The sequence below is a fragment of the Bos indicus genome, chromosome 28 (genome assembly GCF_029378745.1).
Source record: "Bos indicus isolate NIAB-ARS_2022 breed Sahiwal x Tharparkar chromosome 28, NIAB-ARS_B.indTharparkar_mat_pri_1.0, whole genome shotgun sequence".
NCBI classification, from domain to species: Eukaryota; Metazoa; Chordata; class Mammalia; order Artiodactyla; family Bovidae; genus Bos; species Bos indicus.
In genome coordinates, this window is record NC_091787.1 from 34,001,326 (window position 1) to 34,027,210 (window position 25,885).

A 25,885-nucleotide genomic window follows, 5' to 3' on the forward strand; every position below is an offset into this window, starting at 1 on the left:
CATCCCGTCCCTCCTAGAAGCTAAGTGGAGAGGCAAAGGTCTGTTCAGTATAGGCTCTGATTTTTTATGTGACCTAAAAGCTCACAATGGCACCCCACTCCAGTACTCTTGCTTGGAAAATCCCGTGGACAGAGGAGCCTGTTAGGCTGCAATCCATGGGGTCACTATGGAGAAGGCAATGGCACCCCACTCCAGTACTCTTGCCTGGAAAATCCCATGGATGGAGGAGCCTGGTGGGCTGCAGTCCATGGGGTCGCTAAGAGTCGGACACGACTGAGCGACTTCACTTTCACTTCTCACTTTTACGCATTGGAGAAGGAAATGGCAACCCACTCCAGTGTTCTTGTTTGGAGAATCCCAGGGATGGGGGAGCCTGGTGGGCTGCCGTCTATGGGGTCACACAGAGTTGGACACGACTGAAGTGACTTAGCAAGCAAGCAAGCAAAAGCTCACAAGTATGGAGACTGTAGAAAGAACTTTCTCGGGCTAGGCTCTGTTGACCTGGACAAAATCATCTCAACTGGCTCACATTTTGAGCCAACATATACTCACTATAGCAGAGAAGGCAATGGCACCATACTCCAGTACTCTTGCCTGGAAAATCCCATGGACAGAGGAGCCTGGAAGGCTGCAGTCCATGGGGTCGCTAAGAGTCGGACACGACTGAGCGACTTCACTTTCACTTTTCACTTTCATGCATTGGAGAAGGAAATGGCAACCCACTCCAGTGTTCTTGCCTGGGGAATCCCAGGGACGGGGGAGCCTGGTGGGCTGCCGACTCTGGGGTCGAACAGAGTCGGACACGACTGAAGTGACTTAGCAGCAGCAGCATACTCACTATAGAACCATGGGCATTGTTAGTATTGCTTCACTTCTATTGCTTGTTTCCCTCCACAAACCTCTGCTATCACCTCCTTCTCGCTCTCTCTTTGCAGTTAACCCCAGGTCTTGCTCTGCAGAGAAAATAGAAGATGTCAAGTGGCAATGCCAATTAAATTTTAAGACATTGTCCACCATCCTGTCTTTATTCTCCAGATGTCTTTTTAACCAAGGCTAATGCCACCACTTGCTGCTGTCTTAAGGGCCGTTTGTTGCGCTGTCTTCATGCTCTCCCTTTACTGAACTATTCCATCAGCATTCAGGCATGTTTGTGTCTCATCCCTATACACAGTGGAGTTCTTTCCTCTCTCCTCTCCTTTCAGCTCTTCTTCTCCTGGTCTTCATTCACAGACACATTTATTGAGAGAATAGTCTACCCTCCATACGTCGTGTGCTTTTCATGCAGGCTCAGGAATCTGCATTTTACACCCCCCTTGGTCATCTGATGCATGAGGTCTTTGTACTCCATTTTGCAAATTCTTGCCTCAATCTTTGGTGTTCCTTGGCTTGAGCCTTTTCATTCTTCACCATCCACATTTCTTTTGAAATCTCATCTGGCTCAAGGCATCATCCACCACCTGGAATCTGCTTTCTATCTCCAGCCCAGTCATGGCTCTTGAGTTTCAGAACTGCGTTATCCAACTAACTCTGTGAGGATTTTCCAAAGACACTGAAATGTTCAGAGCAGGACCTCTCATCTTCCCCAAGTCTCCTTGTCCCCATGCTCCCCAGCCCTATCTCTAGCACCATTAACCATCTACTTACCCAAGTGAGAAACCTCAGCTCCCTCTTTCTCACTGCTCCTTGCCAAATTTTCAGTTCCCATGCGCCATCCATGCTAACTCTTAAACAAGTCTTAAATTCACCAGTTGTTCTTCATTCCCACTGCCACGACCTATCCAGGGCCCCGTGCTTTTTCTCCTGGATGAGCTCCAACCTGGGTCTTTGCTCTCAGGCTTACCTTCTCCCAGGCGGGTTCTACACTGACCTAGGGGCCTCTCTGGAGTTTGAATCTGACCTTGTCACTTCCCTACATTCAGGCCTTCAGTAGCATCTTGCTGCCTCTGTTTGGACAAAATATCACCTTACCTGGCATAGAAAGCCTTTCATGGCTCCTCTCCCGTCCCAATATGCTCATTCATCAGCAAGATCAAGGAGTCACTTCTCAAGTCTGGCACAGTCCTGGGGCTGGGCAGAAAATTCAAAAGATTATGGCCAAGTTTAGCAAGTTTCTGTCCTTGAGACAAAATACAGTGACTCAGACTGAAAAGTCAGCTTCCTAAGAATCAGAACCCTTATCCAGTATTAAGTTTTACTAATAATTACAAGGGCTTCCCAAGTTGGGCTAGCGGTAAAGACAGCCTGCCAAATCAGGAGATGTGAGAGACACAGGTTCAGTCCCTGGGTTGGGCAGATCCCCTGGAGGAGGACATGGCAACCTTCTCCAGTATTCTTGCCTGTTGACTACCATGGATAGAGAAGCCTGTTGGGCTATAGTCTATAGGGTCGCAAAGAGTCTGACATGACTGAAGGGACTTAACACGCACGCCAGAAATTGCAAGGATCAAAATAATTGTGAGGCACAGGTAAAGCATGAGGCTCAAGACCACCTGTACTACTCCCTAAGACCATTTTTTTTCTTTTTTTTTTGCCTCATTCAGGTTATCAGAAGAGGTCTCATGTGACCCATGCGAGCCATCCCTTACTATAAAGGGAGCTATCTTGTTCATGCAGTATCTCCATTTTATTCTCTGATAGTTACACAGTTTGCACATTTCCCAGGGAGCCCTACCCCATAAATCCATAGGGTCCATGTTTGTTTACCATAAGCAGTGCTGGACAGATATGGTACATCTTGCTAAAAGCATTCCATAGATAAGAACACTTCTGCTAGCCAATATCATTAGTGTGTTTGCCAGGGGCTCTGACATTAGCGATTATGAGGCGATTTGACCCGGTCATCTTTCTTTCTTCCCCAGTCAAGGTAGAGAGTGGCCTGCAGCTAACCCTTTCCTCCCCAGACCTGCTCTGCCTACCGCTCCCACGTCTGTGTTACCAGAGCTCTGTCCATGACCTCCTTCTGTGACCACGGGCCATGGACAGCCTCCTCCATGCCTGTGGCTTCCTTTCTCTAAACATAGGCTCCCCAATCCATACATACCTTGCACCCTTGACCCTCAGACCCACACATTCCACTGCCCGCCAGACCCCAACACCTTGGTGTCCTGCAGGCCCCCAAACTACATGCCCCTCGCTGAGCCCTCGCTGCCTCTCCAAGCCCATTCCTCTCCCACTGGACCTCTCAGGGCAATAACACCCACTTCACCTGGTTGCCCCCCAAACCTTGAGTCATCCTGGGCCTCCTAATTTCTGGCCCTTTGACTTAAGTTAAGTCAGAGAGGATAACCTCACTGAGCCTCAGTTTCCACAGATGTAAAATGGGCATAATAGCAACATCTGCTTCACAAAGCTGTTGCAGGATCCAATGAGATGGTGACGATTAGACGACATGGGCTTATCACAGCGGCTGGCAGGTGCTCAGAGACTGGCAGCAAGCGCCTCTGACTCCTCTTCCCCGCCATTGCCCAAGGCTAGGTGCTGCCTTCTCAGGGTCGCCACTCTGTTCACCATCCTCTGCTCTGTGCCCCCATCTCTGCCTCTGCCTATGGTAATAGTCTTGGGCCTGATCTGGCCTCCTCTGGGTGGCCCCTCTAATATCCCCTCTATTCCACCTCCAGTTACACACCTGACCTGCCACTGCCTTGGAAGGCTCTCTGCTGCCCCTTGGGATAAATTCTAGTCTCCTCGGAGTGGCTTAGGAGGCTGGATCAGATGTGGCTGCCACCCTGTGGCTCCCCTCCTCCAGTGCTAACCACTGGACACACAAAATTTTCAATTTCTCTGACCTTCAGGATTTGGCCAATGCCTCCCTCTGCCTGGAAGATTTCTCCCTTCTCCATCTCCGCCTGAGGACCCTCTGACCATCTCCTGCACATATGCAGTACACTGTCTTTCCTCCATCACAGCACTTTCTAGTTGCATGGTCACTGCCAGGTCCCATACTGGGACCTCTTGTAGGTCGGTGAGCATCAGGAGGGCAGGGAGCATGCCTGGTTCACGTAATGTCTCCAGCACTGAGAACATCGCTCAGCAGGGTAGGTTTTGGATACTAAATGAAAGCAGTTGTTAAATGCGAGGGTGGGTGAGGGGTGAGAAGGTGGGAGGAGCCCCTGAGTCAGGGGTTTCTGGTTTGCGTGGAGTTGAGATAAGATCATGGCATCTGGTCCCATCACTTCATGGGAAATAGATGGGGAAACAGTGGAAACAGTGTCAGACTTTATTTTTGGGGCTCCAAAATCACTGCAGATGGTGATTGAAGCCATGAAATTAAAAGATGCTTACTCCTTGGAAGGAAAGTTATGACCAACCTAGATAGCATATTAAAAAGCAGAGATATTACTTTGCCAACAAAGGTCCGTTTAGTCAAGGCTATGGTTTTTCCTGTGGTCATGTATGGATGTGAGAGTTGGACTGTGAAGAAACCTGAGCGCTGAAGAATTGATGCTTTTGAACTGTGGTGTTGGAGAAGACTCTTGAGAGTCCTTTGGACTGCAAGGAGATCCAACCAGTCCATCCAAAAGGAGATCAGTCCTGGGTGTTCATTGGAAGGACTGATGCTGAGGCTGAAACTCCAGTACTTTGGCCACCTCATGCGAAGAGTTGACTCATTGGAAAAGACCCTGATGCTGGGAGGGATTGGGGGCAGGAGGAGAAGGGGATGACAGAGGATGAGATGGCTGGATGGCATCACCGACTTGATGCACATGAGTTTGGGTGAATTCATGAGTTGGTGATGGACAGGGAGGCCTGGCGTGCTGCAATTCATGGGGTTGCAAAGAGTCAGACACAACTGAGTGACTGAACTGAACTGAACTGAACTGAGATGGGTGATATTAAGGGAGGTTGAATTGTGTTGGAGTTTTTGTATTAATGGACCAGGAAGGCCCAGGTGAGTTTGGCAGTTGGTCCCTGGAGACCTGGCCACTGGAAGTCAGGCCTTGGAAGCAGACCTAGCCTCCCTGTCCCCTCCTCTGCAGGGTTGGGACACAGCATGGGCTCTCCCTATGGGGGTGCCGAAGAGTAGGTACATTTTCCTAAGGTTTCTTCCCTCCAACATTGCTTTGCATTGATCTGCTAATCCTGCAGAAGACTAGAGCTGGAACCCATGAGGCCAGTCCATTTTCCTCCATTTCATGTGGCTCATCTCTAAGGGCCTCTGGGGAGGGACAGTTTGGTCTGGGAGTGGGGATGTCATTCCCAATGGTCTGCAGGAAGCACTCAGCAACATCTGAGAACTCCCTCTGGGTGGCTTCACGGGGAGGAGGGGCAGCAAAAAGTCACCCCTGTGTACATGTGTGTGTGCTAAGTCGCTTCAGTTGTGTCCACCTCTTTGCGATGCTAACGGACCGTAGCCCACCAGGCCCCTTGATCAGCTCTGGACTAAAGGGTGTGGGCAACGAGGGTGCAGGATAGAGTGGCACTTTATTCCCTTGACCTGACCTTGACATGTGGATTCTCCCAAGTCTTTGTAGGAGCATCCCCGTCATGCCTCCCTCCTCTCCTCCTATTCCTGTATTTCACAGATTCTGCTGTCTCTTCCGTCTCCCAACTGTGGTGGCTTCCTCCCTGCCCACTTTCTGCTTTTCTCTGTGGAGGGAGGGCTGAGCCCTACTCTGAGGAGGGGTGAGGGGGAAAGGAGCAGGGAGAGAAGGGTGTGGAGGAACGGAGGCTCTCACCCCAGGCTGGGGCTGGTTTCCTCTAAACCAACAGCAATCAAACATGTCTCACCACTGTGAGAATTAATTCCCTTCTCAAGCTCCCCTTCAGATAGGTGAGAAATGTGTGTGCCTCCTATTAACATGAGCGTGACCCCATTTCTTGTGAAATGACAACCCTGGTCTGATTATGCTCAGGAAGCATCCCCACCTGCCTGCCCCAGGCTGCGTGACAAAAGCTCCCTCGTCCTAACTGACAAATGAACGTCGTGCATCCAGATCTTCCGTGTGATCTGCAGACAATGCCCGCTTCATCTCAGTCATAGGATGGGATCAGGAAGACGGTCTGGTTTCCCTCTTTGTGTGCCCAGCAGTACTGGAAGTGAGAGAGGGAGCTGCTCACAGGCTTGGCTGGAGGAGCATGAGGCTGGGAGCAGCGTGGCCTGGTCCAGTCTGCTTGCTGGGTGTATTTGGGATTGAGTTCCTGGTGGCTCAGACAGTAAAGCATCCACCTGCAATGCAGGATACCTGGGTTCGATCCCTGGGTTGGGAAGATTCCCTGGAGAAGGAAATGGCAACCCACTCCAGTATTCTTGCCTGGAGAATCCCATAGACAGAGGAGCCTGGCAGGTTCCAGTCCACGGGGTTGCAAAGAGTTGGAGATGACTGAGCAACTAACCCCTCTCTTCTCTGAGAGCAGAGGGCTGGCCCATTAGACCTGGAAGGGCTTTTGAATCTGATACTTGCTGATTCCAGGCTATCACTGAGTACAGATTTAGAACCTCATAAAAACTGGGCTCCCATTTGCAGTGTTGGAGGAAGGGTCTAGAAAGTTCTCTAGGAGACAGAGTTAAGAAGCCAGCTCAGTGTTTGGATAAAGGCTCTCCCTCGGGTAACGACACTGCTCAAGGCACCAGCAGAGCTTCTCTCCCTGGCAACTCGAAGCCCAGCATGGCCTGTGTGTTCAGCGGGAGCCAGCACATGGGTGAGAGGACAGGGTGTTCATTCCTTTGTTCAGACGCTCGCTCATCCATCAGATATTCATTGAGCATCACCTGAGATCCGGCAGCATGGGAGAGTAGAAGGAGGTCTGCCGTCAGTTGGAGCTCTGTTGCCCTCAGGCCAGCCTCTTTCTTGAGTGTCACGCGGACACCCGGCTGCTGGCCACTGGGCTGTGGCCATGCATCTGCCTGTTCTGGGCTGCCCACGCGAGGATGGGTGGAGATGATGCTCCTGGCAGGGAGTGGGCCTCCCACATACCACCCCCTTCTCTGTCCTCTGCACGCCCTGTCCTGGGTGCCCTTGGCCCCTGGGCGGGTCAGCCAGGCATGTGTACACAAATAGCTCTGCTACAGAGGAGGGACCGGGGCACCGCAGTCAGAGGGGTGAGAGGACTGACCAGAAGCTGTTTTACGGGATGGTGCTGAGTTGAACCTGGAGTGAGCTGGCATTTGGAAGAGAAGGGATGAAGGTCATTGCAGGGGCAGGGAACAGCTTGAGTGAATGCACGGATGCACAGAGCTTGGGAGGACCGAGGAGGAGAAGGAAGCCTGTGGGGGGCATGTGAGGGCAAGCATGCTGGGCAGGATGGTGCCTCTGTGCAGGCTCTGGGGGAGGGCTGTTCGGACCACTCTCTTGTGAGAGCTGGGGCTGCCCTATTCTGGGGTCTCCAGGTACAGAACAGCAGTCTGGGGGTGATATTTCCTTCTCCTTTGCTCTCCAGAACTGGCTACTGTTAACACAGTTTTCTGTTTAACATAATAATTTTACTTTTTCTAAACTCTTCAGTAGGGGGAAAGCTGCCATTTGCTTGGTCTTGGAATAATTTGCCCTATCTTTCTTCTTGCAAAATAAGAAGAAATTCTTCCATTTGGCTTCTCTGCCCTCTTGTTCTCTGGAGAAAACCCTCTGCCTTGCCCACGCTGATGAGCACTTTGTGTTTGGCTCCCTGCTCTAGATTCCTAGCTCTATGAGGGCAAGGACCCACTCTTTGGTCTGCTCCTGTACCCCCAGCCTCGTGAGAACTGTTGTAACCATTAGGCTTTCAGTACATATTTGAAGAATCAGTAAATGAATGGCAGTTGGGTTGATGATTCTCGGGTCCCTCAACATGGGGCAGGTTGATGTGGTAAGATGTTGATTGAATCAGCCAAGCCCAGATTCATTTGAGACCTCGTGATGCTCTTGGGTGAGTGGTGAATATTATAGGATGCTTAAACTTCCGGGAAGATGAAAGAACAATCCTGAAGTTACGCTGAAGGCTACACTGGGCTGGCTTCTCTCATCTCTCCCAGTGGCCCTGGCTTGTTGTGGGGTGCTGATTGCTATAGTGATGGCACGACTGAAGTGAATGGCAGTGATAAAATGCCACCAAGGGAGAAGGGGTTTTGACTAATCCATAGCCTTGTTCAAATGAAGTCCTTTGAAATAGCATTGAGAAGGGGTTATATCCTTTCCCCAAGGTGCTGGCAGATGTCATGATGTAAACAGCATTTCCTGATCTTCAGTGAGCAGCTAGGCTGATTTCTGTCTTCTCTCTGTTACTCAGCTCCCCGTGGGCCCACGGATAGTAAAGGAAGGAGGGTCCTGATCGAACATGTAGCAGAACATTAGTGGTTATGAATGGACATCCTCTATTTGAGTCCAATTCCTGCCCTGCCATGTCTGTGGGCACTCTCAAGGGACTGCGCTGCCCACCTTCCTCCAAACGCCAGGCCTGGAGTGGGTGCTAGTTAGGAAGGCACTCACGGTGATGCAGCTGATATGGATGGGACCGGGTAGAGGCCACATGGGGGAACAGGAAGGGGGCAGCAGGAGGGGCTGGGGTCGGGGTGGGGACAGCCTTCAGGTGTGAGCTCACTGCCGAATGGGGTTCCGAAGACTCAGTTTAGAACAGCATTGAAAAGGTCCCTAAGTTGTGAGATTATCCCCAGAGTGGGGGAGGGAGAAAATTTTAGGCACAGAGAGAGCAAGTGTAAAGACATGCGTGTGTGTGTGTGACACAGAGAGATATCTTACAGCTAGTTTCCTGGAGGGTGATCGGAGACAGAAGGGAAGCGGGTGGCAGCAGGGAGGGGACTGGGAGAGGGGAGGTGAGGACCAGACTGTGAAGTCCTTGAATCCCCTGGACATGGTGGGAAAGGTAAGGGAGTGACATGACCGGCTCTATTTCAGAAAAACCAGTCTGGGTGGCACATGAAGACTAGATTAGGGGGTGAGGTGGGCGGCAGGAACACTGTTAGGAGGCTGTTGGGGGAACCCAGGAGAGGGAATGGCAGGAGCCTAATCAAGGCCGTGGCACTGAGGACTGGACGGGGGACAGGTGGGCTGGCCGGAGCCTGGATACTGACTGGTGTGCCAGGAGGAGCCCTAGGGAGAGCAGTGAGTCTCAGAGCCCCGCCACCTCCCCCACCAGGGGTGTGGTCTGCTAGTGGTGGGGGAGCTGTGAGTGCTGATACTCACCAGGACGGAGGACCCTGGAGTAAACCATCATCCTCTGGCCAGGTGTCGGGATGCTTGTGCCCTGGATAGATCTGAGGTGAATTTATGCTTCGTAGAGTACGTGTCCCCCTTTGACCCTGACCCAGGCTCACCTGGGAAAGGCTGGTTCCTGACTCCTGCTCCTTCCTTTTTTCCTTCCTCCCTGGTATATTCTTTTAATCTCCTCCCTTCTTTTATCTCAGATATCTTATGTTAGCATGGGGAAGAGGAGCCTTGGAATAACATCCAATGAGGGAAAGGTTATTCGCCCAGGATTATAATCATGGTGCCTCCTGTGTCTCTTACAGGGGAAGACAACAGACTCGATGGCTTAGCTAAAGCAAGCCTGGTACTTCCCTCAAGCAGCTTGTGGATTGCAGATTCCTGCCAGGCCCTCCAGAACCAGCCCAAGGTCTCTTCCCCCAGATCTGTCTGCTCTCAGCATTTTCTCCAAAAAGGTAAGACGCTTGTTGGCTGAGCCTGTGATTGAGAGTAAAGTTCACTCAACACCGAGTCCCTGGTTTCAGGGGCTGACAGTCAGCTGTTGAGTCACTGCATCCTGTCTGCCTGCCTCACCTACACCATGACCTCCTCTGGCGGTCTGGGGCTGTGGCTGTGCCCTCACCAATGTTATGGAAGGAGGAGGCCCTGGTTTAGGTAACCTTCTCTGAGTGCCTCTTCTGTGCAAGCCTCCGGACTCAGTACATGCAACGCGCCACAGACCACCCAGAGGCTTAGGGACCTCAACCATTTCTTTGGCACTTTGGTCACTGGAGTTTGGAGGAGGGGACCACTGACCTTAACTGTGTGTGTCTGTATCAATGGAGTGGGAAAGGTCACAAAAAGCTTCTTGCTAATTTCTTGGTTGCTTCAACAGCCGCTGTTTGGCTTCACAGCTCTTCTATTACATGTGGAACTAATTCTCTATGTTAAATTTCTTCTGTTTGAAATACCAAGAATCCTTGGGTCTTTCCAACTGGATGCTGACTGATACAGGTGTTTGAGGAGGGTGAAGAGGTAGACAGTGAGACAGTATGTTATAGAATTTAGGGGTGGTGGTTTAGTTGCTAAGTCATGTCCGACTGTTACAACTGCATGGACTGTAGCCTGACAGGCTCCTCTGTCCATGGGATTTCCCAGGCCAGAATACTGGACTGGGTTGCTATTTCCTTCTCCAGGGGATCTTCCTGACCCTGGGATCGAACCCACGTCTCCTGCATTGCAGGTGGATTCTTTACCACTAAGCCACCAGGGAAGCCCGTATTATACAGATTAAATATCCCCCAAAGATGTCTTATGTCATACAGAGTAAATATCCCCCAAAGAGCTATCAGGCTTCACTGATAGCTCAGTTGGTAAAGAATCTTCCTGCAATGTGGGAGACCTGGGTTCGATCCCTGGGTTGGGAAGATCCCCTGGAGAAGGGAACAGCTACCCACTCCAGTATTCTGGCCAGGATAATCCCATGGATTGTATAGCCCATGGGGTTGCAAAGAGTTGGACATGACTGAGCGACTTTCACTTTCAAAGGTGTCCACATCCTAATCTCTGGAACCTATGACTGTATTACTTCATGTAGCAAAAGTGACTCTGTTATCCAGGATTATTCAGGAAATTATCTGGTTTATACGAGTGGGTCCCATGTAAACACAAAGGTCTTTATAAGAGAGTGGCAGAAGAAGAGAGTCAGGGACATGTGGTGATGGAAGCAGAGGTTGTAGTAATGGGATTGCTGGCTTCAACAGGAAGGAAAAGCCATGACCCAAGGAATGCAGGCGCCTCTAGATGCTGAACGAGGCAAGAGGACGGATTCTCCCCTAGAGCCTCCAGAAAGAATGTAGCCCCTTCAACACCTTGTCTTTAACCCAGTGAAAATCATTTTAGACTTCTGACCTCTAGAACTGCCAGATAGTAGATTTATGTTGCGTTAAGCCAGTGAGTATGCGGTACTTTGTTACAGCGGCAATAGGAAACTAGAGTAGAGGGCCAGAGTTCAAGATGCTGTGAATTATGCAAGGGAGTTGGATCTCGCTCTATAGGCCTGAAGGCTTACTGCTGCTCAGGAGCCCACGTGTGCTAAGTGTATGAGCTCTGAAGTCAGATTGCCTGGGTTTGAACACCCTCTGCCAAAGACCAGCTTTGTTAGGCAGGTGTTTTAAATTCTCAGACCCTCAGTGCTTCCGTCTCCAAAGTGGTGCACTGGCATTTCTTGTCTCAGACGCATAAGGCTTAAATGAAAAGACGTGTGTAGGGTGTTTGGCACAGCATTGGTCAGAAAAATGACTGTTACTCTCACTTGCTTTGCAACTTTGGACAAGAGCATGTTTCCTTTGGAGCCTTGATCCCTACATCTGCCAAGAGGAGGTGATAGTGGGACTCCTCGTCTCCCAGCCTCCCCAGCCTGCAGGAATAAGAGGATTTTGTGAGATAACAGTTTGGAGAGGGATGTTACCGCTGTGCGCCCCTGCTGGCCTGGCTGGAGCTCTCCATCTGTGGAGCAGGTGCCAGCTGACCTGCCCACTCAATCCCCTCTGCCCCCATTCTACAGGCATGCCTGGATTCCTGTGCCCCTTAAGAGTTGTCCTGGTTTCTGCTCCACTGCACTATGCTCCAGGCATAAGCTATTTTAGTTACAAGTTCCTTACAATGCTACACCTTCCCTACCCATGCGACCGACCTCCCCAGGCCCAGCTGCCAAGTATTGATTTCCCCTTTAAATATTACAGCAGCCCAGGAGCATGTATGGATTAATTGATGAGGCTAGGCTTGTACCTGCACACTTCATTAACAGCTGCTACTAATTAGTGGAGTAGTCATTAAGAGACCTGCTGGGGTTTTGAGGATAATAGTTTTACTTTTTTTCCATGATTCCTAAGCACAGGATAAATTGGGGAGTGAAAGTCCGTAGTGCCACATTGGGATGGAAGTCATGGGGTGGCCTGTGCTCAGGGCTTGCCTCTAAGAACACAACAGAAACTAGAGAATCACCATAGTGGGACCAGAGTCAGGGGGGCCTTAGAGTCATCTGGTCACATATACAACTACCGCGGCTGGGAGAGGGGTGTCACCATCAAGGTCACACAGAGACAGGGAGGCAGAGCTGGGACAGGCACCCGGGGCTGCCGGCTGTGCTCCAGGCCAGTTCTCCGTTTACTAAATGGGGACTCTGATGCATGCGTTTGAACAGCTTTATGGGGGAGGTTGGACCATGGACATAATCGTGTACCCTGTTGACCCCTACCCCCAAACCTGATGCACTCTCCCCAGGCTGGTGCTGCTTTTCCTTTCCCAATTCTGGGCCTCCTCATATTTTGTCCGCATCATTCCACCTTCCATCTCCTTGCTCCTGGAACCCTGTCTCTGCCTTTGGCAGGCTTATCTCCAAACGGGCACGATTCAGCAGCTGGCCTACAGTGGCCCCTTTGGGCCATCCAGGCTGGTGGAAATACTCACTGAGTGGGATGAAGCCTGAAGTACGTGCATTTGGACAACTTCTTGACCCTCTTGGAATGTCCTCCTTAGGATGAAGAGGGCTAATGTGTGTACGGGGCCGAGCACAGGCCGGGCATAGAGTGAGTGAGTGAGTCCTTAGTAGATGGCGGCCATGTACCCTGGGCTCCTTAAGAAAGTGCGCCTGTGGCCCAGTTGGGCTTTGCTCAAGCTGACTTGAATCACTCACTCAGAACACATTGAGAAGTTTTACAGCAAGGAGTAGAGTTTTGACCTACTGTTTTCTTCTTGTTTAAGAGATAATGATAATCCCAATCACTCACCTTCCCTCTAAGCTTACTATGTGTCAGGGGTACTGTTCTAAGTGCTTTACATGGATTAATTTACTTTTATCATCTTGAAAACCCTATGAGGCAGGTGATTTAATTATGGTTCCTATTTCATAGGGGTGAAAATGAGTGTACTAAACTTGCCTCTGGTCACACAAGAAGGAGTTGGGGCTGAACCAGCACTCTAGCCCTGAGCCCAGGTTCTTAGTTGTGGCCCTTCTCAGCTCCCTCAAGGGGCTGATTTCCTGGCTAAGAGAAAGCCCAGTCTCCCAGTGCCTGCTGCGTGGGTGGCAGCTGTGTTTACATTATGTCTGCATCCTCCAGACTTCAGCTGATCGATCCAAGGTGAGCACTGGAAGCAGAGGCTTCTCCACACTGTATGCTTTGGGTATTCTGACTCAAAAGCCTAAGATGGGCCAATCTGACTCCTAACTGGGGCAGGCATCGGGAAGAGGCTGAGCCTGGGAGGAGGAAGAGCTGATGAGCTTGACTTAGAACTGGGTACCAGTCATGGTCACCAGCTGTGAGTGGCTGGAGGGAGCTGGCCAACCAAGAAGGCGAGCCAAGAGGTGCACGGATACCCCTGGTCTTGGAGGCGTGCGTCACAATTGCTGGTTCCCATGGGGCCTAGCTGCTCTTGGCCTTCTGTTTGGGGATCCTGGTGAGAATCTGCTTTATATTGAACTATAGATTGAACTAGTTTCTCTCCCTGAGTTGCTCTCATTTAGCTAGTGCCCCTCTTTCCCTTGTAAACAAGAGAACTCGAATAGGAACAATACTCTTATCAGGTTCATAGGGCTCTGCTGATTCAAGGAGGGGCACAACCCCATCTATGGTGTGCATCACCTCCTGTACAAGAACAATATCCTAAAATGACATGACTGGGACTTGTAAGCGAAGGTCTCTGGAGACAGTGCCCAGCTGCAGATAAACATCCATACTAGCCAGGGTGAGGATGTGCTGCTCTGTCATAATAATGCAATGGCATAGAGAGGACTGAAGTTCCTGTCTTTCTCACCTTATGATTTAAGGTAAATAGCCAGGTTGGCAGGACAGTTCTGACTTTCAGTCATTCAGGACTAGGGTCCTCTGAGCCATTAGTCCCTCCATCCTTGTGAGCCTTCTGGTGGTCTCCGTGATGGGGACTGCCACGCCTGGCTCCAGCCAGAGGTGGAAGTGAGCATGGAGGGGCACCCCTGATATCTTCCAGTACTTTCAGTCCAGTTCTACTGGTGAGAACTTAGCACGTTCCCCCCCGCCCCCCACCTGCAAGTGAGGCTGGGAAAGGAAATCTTGATCTGGAGTCATCAAACATTAAGGGCCAGACAGGAAATATTTTCAGCTTTGTGGACTGTTTGCTCTGCGCTGCAGGTATCTGACTCTGCCCTTGTATCTTGAAAACAGCCATAGGCAATATGTAAATGATGAGCATGGCTATATCCCAATAAAACTTTATTCATGGATACTGAAATTCAAATTTCATATAAATTGCATGGCATAAATTTTTTTTTCCCCAACCATTTAGAAATGTAAAAACCATTCTTAGTCCATGGGTCATTCATAAATAGGCAGTGGTCTGGTCGGGCCAGGTGGAGTAGAGTGTGCAGACTCCTGGTCTGGATGGTGACCTTGGCCTGATCATGTATTTTTTGTCAGGGGAGATTGAATTTTGGTGGAAAGTGAGCAGTCCCCACCACAATATCCACTCCAGGCTTTGCTGAGAGAAGGGCCTTTTTTGAGAAGAGTAGAATTAGCTGAGTGGAAACAGCCATGCTCCTCTCCCCAGGCTTGCCAGGAACAAGGAGCAGGGGCAGCCACGCCCTGGGAGGTCCGTGATGTCAGAGGCTGTGGATAGGGTTCCAGTGTTACTGTAACTGTAAGGACCTGGCAGCTGGCCTCCCCTCACGCTAGAGGCCCGCTGGAGTGAGGACACCAGCGGCCGGAGTTAGACAGGATGCTGCAGGGCAGGATGCAGTCCCCTACCAAGGGGCAGCCAGTCACTCACAGCCAGGACAGTCCCATCCCCGCTGGTGGGGCTGATGGGAGCTACGCAGGAGGCAGCTTTGAACAGGACAACGCTCCTTAATCATTAGAAAGTGACTGCTGCAAATATTAAATGGGACCAGGAAAATCATCAGAAGGATGAAGATACTATTATTTGGCAAGTTTGTTTTCTCCCATCCCTCCCTCGCCTCCCTCAACCACCAGCTTGTGGGGTTGGGGCTTGCAGGGCAAAACTGACAGCAGTTACTGAGAAAAATAGAATCATTCTGTGTTTGTCCATCACTGAGCTTATACTGTCAATCAAAATAGCTACATATATTTTTGATATCAACTGTCAATTATCCTTTCTGTGCCTTGGAAAAATTAGAACCAAAGACAGAAGCATTCACCCAGGGGTGTTAGGTGTGGACTCAGACCAGCCTGGGTTTGAGTCCTGGTTCTATCAGATCCCATGTGACATCTACTCGCCTTGTGACCCCCGGGGCCGCAGCCCCCTCATCTGTGAAATGAAGAGAATAATGCCTGTTGTCAGGTGTGTTGCAAGAAGTCCGTTTCCACCACAAAGGATGCATTCATTCAAATGCAAAGGATGATTTTTGCTTTTCTCTCTGGGCCTCAGGTTCCCTGTTTATAAAATGGATGGGTTGGACTGTGGTCCATTCCCATCCTGACAATCAGTAATTGTGTTGCTAGTGGACTTATGAGGAGGAGAAAGCTAGCCTTCGGGGATGCTTCCTCCTGGTAAAAGGTTTTGAAGATGAAGGAAGCAGCAACTTGATCAGGAACCTCCTGATCTCAGACCCTCCCTGTCCTTCCTGGTGCGGCTCCAGCCTACCTCCTCCAAGAAACCCTCCTGGGTTCCTCCAGGCACAGACCATCTCACCCTTTCTGAAGGACCCAAGTGTTCGACCTTGACCTCCACCCCAGTCTTTCCCCCTACTTGCTGATTTGATGGTGGCAGACTCCCCATAACCACTTCTGTAACCCTGACCCTAACCCTGAAACCCTGACACTACCCCTGAACTCTGTAAATGGGTCCAGCATGGAATTGTGAGCTGGAGGTGCTCGGTTCTGGGGCCAGTCTGGAAGGACTCATCTATTCCTACCAGGCAGAGGGGAGCTAAACACCCAGACCCTTCAGCCAGGAGCCCATGTTGATAGCCATGTCCTCTTGGGGCCTGGGACAATATGGAGATGGCAGAAACCAGGTGGTTCATAGACCATGTGGACATACTGTTGGCTTCATGACCCCCACTGGCTTCACGGAAGCAGGAGATGCAACATCTCAAGTGGAGGTCCACCCTCTGCTCTCATCACACTACCAATACCTCTCCTGGGCACATGTGAGGATGCAAACTGACCAATGAGAGGTATGCTGATAAGCTGAAGATACTGGTTCTTGGTCTAAACGTACATCTAAACTTCTAGTTTGGATAAGGCACACTGTATTCTGTGACATCATTTGGTTCATCTGTTAATTCTTTCGGCAATGTGGTCTGCCTACCGGTTGCTGGGGAAACAGGGGCCAACAAGGCAGAAATAGTTCCTGGTCTTGTGGAGTTTACAAATTGGGGGGAATCTACTCAATTCAGCAAACAATTGCAAAAGCATCTGATTAGCTTGCAGCCTGGGATAGGGAGCTGAAGGTGACCAGACCATGGAAAGGTGAGGTGATGCAAGACAGAACACCTGGAATGTTCCAGGCGGAGGAACCATGGGTATGAAAGAACACAGATGAGAGGAGCAATGTTAATCTAGAGCCTGAAGGGAGACCTCTGTGTTTGGGCCAAGAAGCAAGGAGGGAGAGGGGTTAGCGTGGTGCTGCAGTGGGTAGGCAGGGACTAGATTCTGAAAGTCCTTGATGAGCATTGTAACAGTGTTTGGACTTTGGTCTGAGGGCATGGGAAGACCTGGGAACTTTTTGGACAGTAGTATATGTGATGGGCTTTCATTTTAGAAGGATTCCTCTGGCTTTCAGGTGCAGGATCTTCTGTCCTCAATCTTTCCCAGTCTCAGGGTATTTTCCAATGAGTTGGCTCTTTGCATCAGGTGGCCAAGAATTGGAGCTTCAGCTTCAGCATCAGTCCTTCCAGTGAATATTCAGGACTGATTTCCTTTAGGATTAACTGGTTTAATCTCCTTGCAGTCCAAGGAACTCTCAAGAGTTACAGGTGTACAATATAGTGATTCATAGTTTTTAAAGGTTATACTCCATCTACGGTTATTATAAAATATTGACTATATTCCTTGTGGTGTACAATAGATTGGTGTTGTCGCTCAGTTGCTCAGCTGTGTCTGACTCTTTGCGATCCCGTGGACTGCAGCACGCCAGGCTTCCCTGTCCTTTACCATCTCCCAGAGCTTACTCAAACTCATGTCCATTGAGTTGGTGATGCCATCCAACCATCTCGTCCTCTGTCGTTCCCTTCTCTTCCTGCCCTCAATCTTGCCCAGCATCAGGGTCTTTTGTAATGAGTTGGCTCTTAGCATCAGGCGGCCGAAGTACAGAAGATCCTTTAGCTTATTTTATACCAATAGTCTCTACTCCTCATTCCCTGATGCCTATTTTGCCCCTCCATGCTTCCCTCTCCCCACTGATAACTACTCATCTTCCTATCTGTGAGTCTGCTGCCTTTTTGTTATGTTCACTGGTTTGCTGTATGTTGTAGGTTCTACATGTAAGTGACATCACACAGTGCTTGTCTTTTTCTGTGTGACTTATTTTGGGTGACTTGTTTTTCCTTCCTCCACCCTTCTAGTGCAGTACTCACTGGCATCTACCTAAGATGGAAATCTTAGCCTGTGTCTCTTATACCTGAAACTCTTCAAAGGGCATCTGAAAACAAATCCAAGTGTAACTGATGTTTTCCAGAGGCCTCTATAGTCTTGCCTTTGCCTACCTTTCCAGTTTGCTCAACTGCTGTGCCCTGGACTCTGGATCAGACCCATGGGCTCTGAGCATCTCCAAGGAGACACGAGCACTCTCTCACCTTGGTGTCTTTGCCTGGGCTCATCACTCAGCCTGGAACAGGTAATAGGGCTCTACAAATACTTACTGAAGGAATAGATGATAAATCCAGGAGAACAAAGGGAGAAAGAATGCTCAGGAGGAGTGTTTCTCTCCCCTTAAGGGGAGACCTGGCAGCATCTTTCATTCTCCGTGTGTCTCTCTCTCAAGCCTCAAACCTGTCCCCTCTTCCTAGTATTTGATGTCTGCACTTCAACCCAGAACCTCCAAGCTCCTCCTGGGCTCCAGCTACCCCAGGCAGCCTTAATTAATTGTAAAATTGATTAAGCCGCCCTCTTTGTTAGGCTGGGCTGGTGTTTATTTGTATTTTCATATTATTATCCTTTTATACTTCTCTGGGCACCCTCAGCTCTCTACTGACACCTTTTATTGGGGAAATGTTAATTTAAAAATCATCTATAATGCAGGTGTCACAAATCAAAGCTGTTCGGTAATGAGTTGCTCTTATGTCGTATAAAAACAATTAATTAAAGCCCTTTCTGAGAGAGCTGTGCCGGCAGATTTATGTTTCCCAGTGTCTCCCTCGACCTTCCTTTTTAAGGACCCTCCTGCACTCTGCTGGCTTCTCTAGCAGGATGCTTTCCTCCCACCTGTGTCCAGGAAATCACGTCCCAGCCTGATGGAGTGGGGAAGGCTCCAGGAGGGCGTGTGGTCCTTTCTCCTCACGGTTAGTGCTCCAAGAACGACTTCACTGAGGTCACATACCAGTTGGGTGGCAGAGCCGGGTTCAGAGCAGCCTCGGCCGCCCAGGTCCTGTCTTGGTCATCCTCCTGAAGTCCTCCTGACAAAGTTCACTGACCAGGGGACCATGGACACCTGTGCCACTGTTTCATTGGTCCAGTAAAGGACCACTTGTTTCCCCACTGACATACATGGTCGCTTCACAAGCGCTTTCCACTCCTTGCTCATCAATCCAGCGCTTAGGAAATGTTATCCAGGGCATCTAAGTTCTGGTTTTGCCTCTGCTCTGGATCCACTATGTAACCTTGGGTAAGTCGCTTCCCTTTGGTTGGGCCTCAGTTTCTCTCTCTGAGAAATGGGAACACTGATTTAGTATGGGAGTTGCGAAGGGAAGAACCTCCAGGTACTGTGAACAAATAAGGCAGGCCTGGTGGGAATGGTGAAAAACTGGAGAAGAAGATGCTCCTCTGAAGGGGACAGAAGGATGCTCCTTCTGAAGGGGACAGCCTCTAATGCCCCTGGATGTTTGCTGCATCTGGGAGTGCAGACCCAAAATTGTTCTTTTTCATGAGAAGCTGGAAATCCAGCTCAAGATTTAAGAATGTTGGCCAGGGTACTGGCCCTTGGTTTACTTGCTCTCAGATCCCCTCCTTGCCTTTCTTCTGTTTGCTCTGTATCCTGGGGGTCTGGCCCCTCCAGACCCCTGGGTGGGTTGTGTTGAGTCAACGAGAGGCTCCGGTTGGTGATGGGAAGGGGAGAGGGCAGGAGACAGGGAGCAGCCAGGGTGTCTCCCTCCCTATCTCTGCCTTGGGCATCATCTCTGGCAGTGCTCCTGTCTCTGACCCATCAGAGTTCCAGGTTGGCCAGGTCATCACAGCCCCTGGGCTCTGGTCACCCAGCTCCCACCTTCTTTCCTCCAGACCTGCTCTCCTGTTGATTCTTCATCTCCTGTAACCAGTCTTGAGTTAAATTCCCTCGGCTTTAAATACCTAGAGTGGTTGATAGGTTCTTGGCTGGACCCTGACTGATACATTTTAAAAATATATCATTATTATTATTATTTGTTGTTTTGGTTGTTCAGTCGCTCAGTCATGTCCGACTCTTTGCAACCCCATGGACCACAGCACATGAGGCTTCCTTGTCCTTCACTATCTCCTGGAGCTTGCTCAAACTCATGTCCGTTGAGAAGGTGATGCCATCCAACCATCTCATCCCCTGTCGTCCCCTTCTCCTCCTGCCTTCTATCTTTCCCAGCATCAGGGTCTTTCCCTATCATTATCATTACTTAACACAGTGATGACTTGTCTGTGAACTGGACCAAGTACGGAGAACCCCAGTTTGGAGAAGCTGAATTCCAAGGTTGTGACTTGGTTTAGGATTGACGGAGAAAATCACACAACATTGGTCCCTGTACTTCAGAAGCGTCCAGTCTTAATTATGGGCATCTGGATACAGGCCCTTGTGCCTCCACTAAAGAACCTCCCTCTCCATTCTGGGGCCTCTGGGCTCTGCCCCGCCCAGCCTTTCTCCCTAGTTGGCGCCCCCTCCAGGCAATGAGGTGGCACTGCTCTTGGGTGACCTGCGAGGGCCTCGGGTGGGCTCTCAGCAGGCAGATGACTTTCCCACACCCTTGCTTCTCCTGCCTTCTCCAGAGCCACGGGGAGGCTATGCAAGTCAGGAGTAGAACCTGGGAGTCCTTCCATCAGGAGCTGCATGTCCCGTGCCTGCCGTGTTCCACACTCAGTGCCAGGGCTGGAGACACCCTCCCTGAGATGACCCCAGCCCCGCTTTCCAGGAGCTGGGCGTCCAGGCTGGCAGGTGAGAAGCATCCTGCCAGGCAAGGCTACCCCAGGCTTTGCCCTCAACTTCTGGATTGTTGCACCTCTGTGTGAATATGCTCCCGTCCCACCTGACATGGTGTGATTTGGGTACCGTCCAACTTAAGATGAAAAGAAGCCAGCCACGTGGCAAGCCGCCCTGCCGCCTCTGCTGGGGTGCCCCTCCTGCCGGCCGGGATCTCACTCTCCCTTCTGAGTGGGGCTGTGAAGTGTCTAATCCAGGCTTTTATCTGGCATCCACAATTATAATGTCAAGATTGAATAATCTGCCTTTATCTTCTGGGTGACAGCCATGTAGAAACTTCAAAAGAAACAGTAATGCTGGCATCTAACGGCTTTTGTTAATTACTATATCCCAAAGAAAATGAAATAAAGGAGGAAGAAAAATGATATTTCTCTGTGACAACTTTGTAAAAATATCAATGATGAAGCGGCACAGTTTAAGGGCTTTAACTATTCATGCAGGCGCGGCGGGCCTCCACCCACCCGTGCGGGGTCTGGAGGTTGTCTGAGGATGGCCGGGGCCCAGGCTTCTTCACAGGCTGCCCGCGCTGTCCACGCTGCTCTCATGGCCCCTCACACAGCCCTCCCTCTCTCTCTTTCACATGCACACACAAGCACCCCATCCCCTCCACCCTCATACACACTAACGCACAGCACACACTCCACACATCCCCCTATAGCACCGTCCCAAATATTCATACTCAATCCCCAATACACAGCCCTCAAATTCACCCCCATTCACAGCCTCACATCCACACTCTTTCACAGCCGCCTGTACATGCACACCCTCCTGTACACATGTCTCACACACACACAGGCAAGCGTTCCTTCCTTCATCTGATTGTTCAGAGCCCTCTCACACCCCACACTGTGCCAGGTGGGCTCTGCACCAGGTGCTGGGAAGCAGGTGTGCAAGAGCTCTGCTCTGGGCAGCAGGGAAGACAGGCCGGCAGACCATAGTCTGTCCTCTCTTTGTGCTCACGCCACGCTGCTGACGTCCCGAGTGAGGTGAGTGAGTGGGGACAGTGTGGTGGAGGGTGTAAGAGCTCAGGCTCTCGGGCTGGACCAGCTGGTTAGAATCCTGGTACTCTCGTGTTAGAGCTGTGTGACCCCAGGCAAGTCATGCAACCTCTCTGTGCTGCAGTGTCCTCGCCTGTAAGCTGAGGATAAGAATAGGACATCCTGTTCAGGGCCCGGTGAGAACTCTATGCAGTAACACAGGTAAAATGTCCCCCAAGTGCTTTAAGGGTCATTTAGGGTCAGGCAGGGCAGCTGACTCTGCCTGTGGGGAGTGGCCTGGCATTTAGGGGAGGCTTCACGGAGGAGGTGATATTTGAGTGTGGGGCCTTGCGGCTTGGAAGAAAAGAGGGAGCACACAGCCCGGGCACAGAAGACAACACGGGAAGAGGTTTGGAGGTATGGTGGGGCACGTATGTCCCTTGGATGCTGCACGTTTGGTGTGACTGGAGGGTAGCGTGAAGCTTGGGTGGGAGAATATTCTGGAAAGGTAGGTCCTGATGGTGACAGACTCTGTGTTTCATTCTCAAGGGGTGGGTTTCCCTGTAGAAGCTGACGCTGCAGCTGAGTCATGTTGTCAGAACAGATGAAGGCCGGGGACAAGCAGGATGCAGGTGGGCCTGCCAGGGTGGGCTTGAGGGTAGGGGCACCAGAGAGGAGGCTGTGACAGAGCTAACAATTCAGCCTCCCACCACACACACATGCACTTCCACACACTCACACGCAAATACAGTCACACGTGAACACACCTGCTCACATGCTTAGTTACACACACACATACACAATCTTTTATTCGTCTCTCAAATCAAATCAAATCATGTTAGGTCCAATTCTAAATCTCTGCAGTGGCTCTTGACTCCTTAATTATCTGGCAGTGCACTGGCAGAGGTGTGACTACGGCAGAAACTGCCAAATAGACCTCCAAGGGCCCTGCTCTGTGATGTGTGCTCCTGTGTGGTCTGCAGGGGGCACCTTTGGGGCAGAGGGATGGGCTGGTCATGGCCCTGGGGGGTGGGGTCGGGTGACCTGGCATCTGGTTTGGCCTTAGTCTCTGCAGCTATAAAATGGGAGAGTTGAACATCTTCTCCAAGGACCCATCTGGTGATATTATCCTGGCATCTTCTTGAGGGTAAACCTACACTTTGGAGCACTAGAGAGGTGCACACGAGGAGCAGCAGACTCATTTCAAGAAAAAAAGAGGGAACATTTTTGAAGGAAAGCCTAGTGAGTGTTAAGCCCAATGCCAGGAGCCTCGGGGGATTTAAACCTGAGTCAGAGAGAAACAAGGGCTTCCCAGGTGGCCCTGGTGGTGAAGAACCTGCTGCCAGTGCTGGAGACTTAATAGACACGGGTTTGATTCCTGGGTTGGGAAGACCCTCTGGAGAAGGTAATGGTAACCCACTCTGGTATTCTTGCCTGGAGAATCCCATGGACAGAAGAGCCTGGCGGGCTACAGTCCATAGGGTCACACAGAATCAGACACGGCTAAGCCACAGAGCATGCACACACAGAGACAGACCAGGAAGCTGGCATCCTGCTTGCTCCTGACCCTGGCTCCCCTGGGAGAGTAGGGGGCCCTGGAGGACAGACATTGTCTCAGAAGAGATGCTGGCATCTCCAGGCACCGGGCAGGGAGGAGGCGGCCTTCTGTTTGGGGAGGTGGCAGTGAGGACTGGCCAGTCTTTTGGTGGGGAAGGGACATAGCCCGAACCCAAAGGGAGGCTTAAGATGGGCAGAGGATGGGTCTCACAGTGACAGAGAAACAAAGGCCTTGGAGTGGATATTTGGAAGCCTCTATCTTGGTTTTCTTCCCACTCCAGTACTCTTGCCTGGAAAATCCCATGGACGGAGGAGCCTGGTAGGCTGCAGTCCATGGGGTCACTAAGAGTTGGACACGACTGAACGACTTCACTTTCACGCATTGGAGAAAGAAATGGCAACCCACTCCAGTGTTCTTGCCTGGAGAATCCTAGGGATGGGGGAGCCTGGTGGGCTGCCGTCTATGGGGTCACACAGAGTCAGACACACGACTGAAGTGACTTAGCAGCAGCAGCAGCAGCAGCAGCAGTATCTTGGTTTTCTTGAGCTTCTAGAAACAGAGACTCATCCCAAGTGGCCTCAGTGGAAGTAGGGAGGTCCAGGAAGTCTCACGGTTGTCTCCAGGGCCCAGGGAGGTACAGGCAGTGGGCCATCAGGAGCAGCTAGACCAACACTGGCCGCTCTCAAGCCAAGGCTCACCTCTGGATGGTTCTAGAGGAGTCCCATCTGTCACCTCTGGTTTTCTCTTCACAACTCTTTGCTCTCCTTCTTTCCCAATGCTGGAAGTGGTGCCCACCTCAACTTGCTACGTCCTAGACTGAGTGGGGCTCAGAGGAGGGGGTACCCTTGTTTCTCTCCAGCAGCCACCTCTCCCTCACTCTGGCCTTGAGGGCTGGCAGAAGGCAGCACTCCCATCGGGAGGCCACGGGGGCCAGGACAGGTGGAATCCATGGTGTTTTAGGAAGGCTGGTCTGTTCTAGAACCATAAGCAGGCTGGCCAGGAGTGGGAATGCAAGGAGGATTTCCCAGACCTGTGAGAAGCAGAACAGACCCTGTTCCCTGGGGCCTGATGTGGTCCCTGGGGAAGTCCTGTTGTGAAGAGCTCCTCACCTCTGAGGAGCAGCAGGGGTGCTTCCTGGCACTTGTGGGGCAGGTCTTGGCTCACAGAGACAGGTGGTGGCCAAAGATGGTGACTTTCCACGCCCGGAGGGTGGGAGCCTGGGACTGGAAGGTTGGGGGTTAGATTAGGAGGTGACCCTGTTGGCATGAGGAGGGGGCTGAGCAGGCATGTGGAAACCCATCATCTCTGTCTTCCTGCATGCCCAGGAACCAGGACTTGGTCTCGCTGGGGGTGTTTTGGAAGCATGAAGCCCAGAACTATAGGAGCCAGAGGGGAGAAGTGCCTGTCTAATGACAGAGGTGACTTGAATTCTGCTGGTTCTCAAACATCCCTAAGCAGCAGGTGCCTTCAGTCCAGTGAGCTGTAAGTGGAGCTTTGACATACAGAGCAGAAAGCCCTAGGGCTGCTCAGGATGGGGTCCTGGAGGCCTGTTCAGGGCCACTGCAGAGGCTGGGAAAGGCGCCCCCAGGAGTTGTGCAGGGCACAATTTTCATTGCCACGCATTCTGGCCCAGGTCCCACTGCTGGTCCCCCACCTTGTCACCAGGCACCTCCTGGCAGTCACCTCATGGAAACTCCTCTCCAGGAGGAAGCCAAGAGAAGGACACCAGCTTGGCCATGGGCACCCCATATTAGTAGGCAAACAGAGGTTCCACACAAGACTGAGTTAGACTGAAGTGACTGACTGTGAAGTCCAGACAGAGACATGGGCTTTGCTTGCGTTGTACTGACGTATAGAGGAGGTACAGTGTGGCTCCAATGGGTCTGGGACAAAGCATCACAGCGAGGGGCTCCCCCAGCCCTCTCTGGACCCCTGGACATTCCCAGTGTGGACAGCGCCACCCCCCCCCCCCCCCCGCCCCCTGCACAGGGTGCTGATCCTAGGGTTTAAGAGTCGTCAAAGCCCTGAGTCTCCTGGATGCTCTAGCCATCATCTTTCTCCTGCCCTAGCTAAGCCCCCTCCTTCTCAGGGCCCTGTGCAGGAGGGAGATGGGGCTCTCCATCCCTCACCCCCCGCCCCGCCCCGTAGTGAACCCTGCCAGGCCTGAGGGGGAGCACCGGCCCTGGATCCAATCTCAGCCAGGTCTGAGCGCCCGTCGGCCGCCCCTCCCTCCCTCTAGTCATTAGTCTCCCCCGCTGCAGGTAGAGTGACAGGCCAGCTTGGAGCTCCTGAAAAGGCCTTTGTTTTATCGCCTTCAGTTCAGATGCTTCAGAGCACTAGCAGGCCATATTTTAATCTCAGGTCTTTGCAAACAAAATCGTTAAAAGCAGATGGCTGTGAAGACTGCCATGAATATTAATAGATATTGAAAAAAAAGGCCCCTTAATCTTTCCATAAATCTTCTCGGAGGAGGTGGGGGAAGACACGGAAAAGATGAGGGCTGCAGCGTAGCTGTAGGTACCCTGGCCCTTCCTATGAAGCAGAAAGCCCCAGCTTGATCCTAATGGCTGAGCAATTAGCATCGGGGCTGGTGAGCCCAGCCCAGCACTAGGCACCGAGATGGGCCTGGAGCAGCCGCTCTGGGCTCCCCATCTCCTCTCTTCCCCATCCCTTCCCGTGGGGCTGGGGGGTGAGGGCCAGCTCCATCCAGCACCCTGATTCCTGTGGAGGCCAACTGTGTCGGGCCCCACTCCTCTGATGCTGCATGTAAGGCTGCTAATCTTTGCAGATCTCCCACTATGTGCCAACTTCTCTGCATGCCAGTCTCATGTCACCTTTTTGAGGTGGGTTATCATCCCCAC

At 51.3% G+C, this 25,885-nt stretch overlaps 1 protein-coding gene and 1 long non-coding RNA gene across 4 annotated transcripts in view; both read left to right on the forward strand.

Moving 5' to 3' along the window:
- RPS24 (ribosomal protein S24) overlaps nucleotides 1–25,885 on the forward strand; it is a 257,955-nt gene that overhangs the window by 198,820 nt on the left and 33,250 nt on the right. The window lies entirely within an intron of this gene.
- LOC139180440 (uncharacterized) overlaps nucleotides 1–25,885 on the forward strand; it is a 142,085-nt gene that overhangs the window by 114,051 nt on the left and 2,149 nt on the right. For 2 of the 3 annotated variants that reach the window (XR_011564707.1, XR_011564710.1), the window contains 2 exons: nucleotides 9,443–9,592; nucleotides 20,279–20,833. This is a non-coding gene — a long non-coding RNA (uncharacterized lncRNA). Of the gene's footprint in view, nucleotides 1–9,442; nucleotides 9,593–20,278; nucleotides 20,834–25,885 lie in introns of those variants that run through there. The other variant, XR_011564708.1, reaches the window with a different exon arrangement.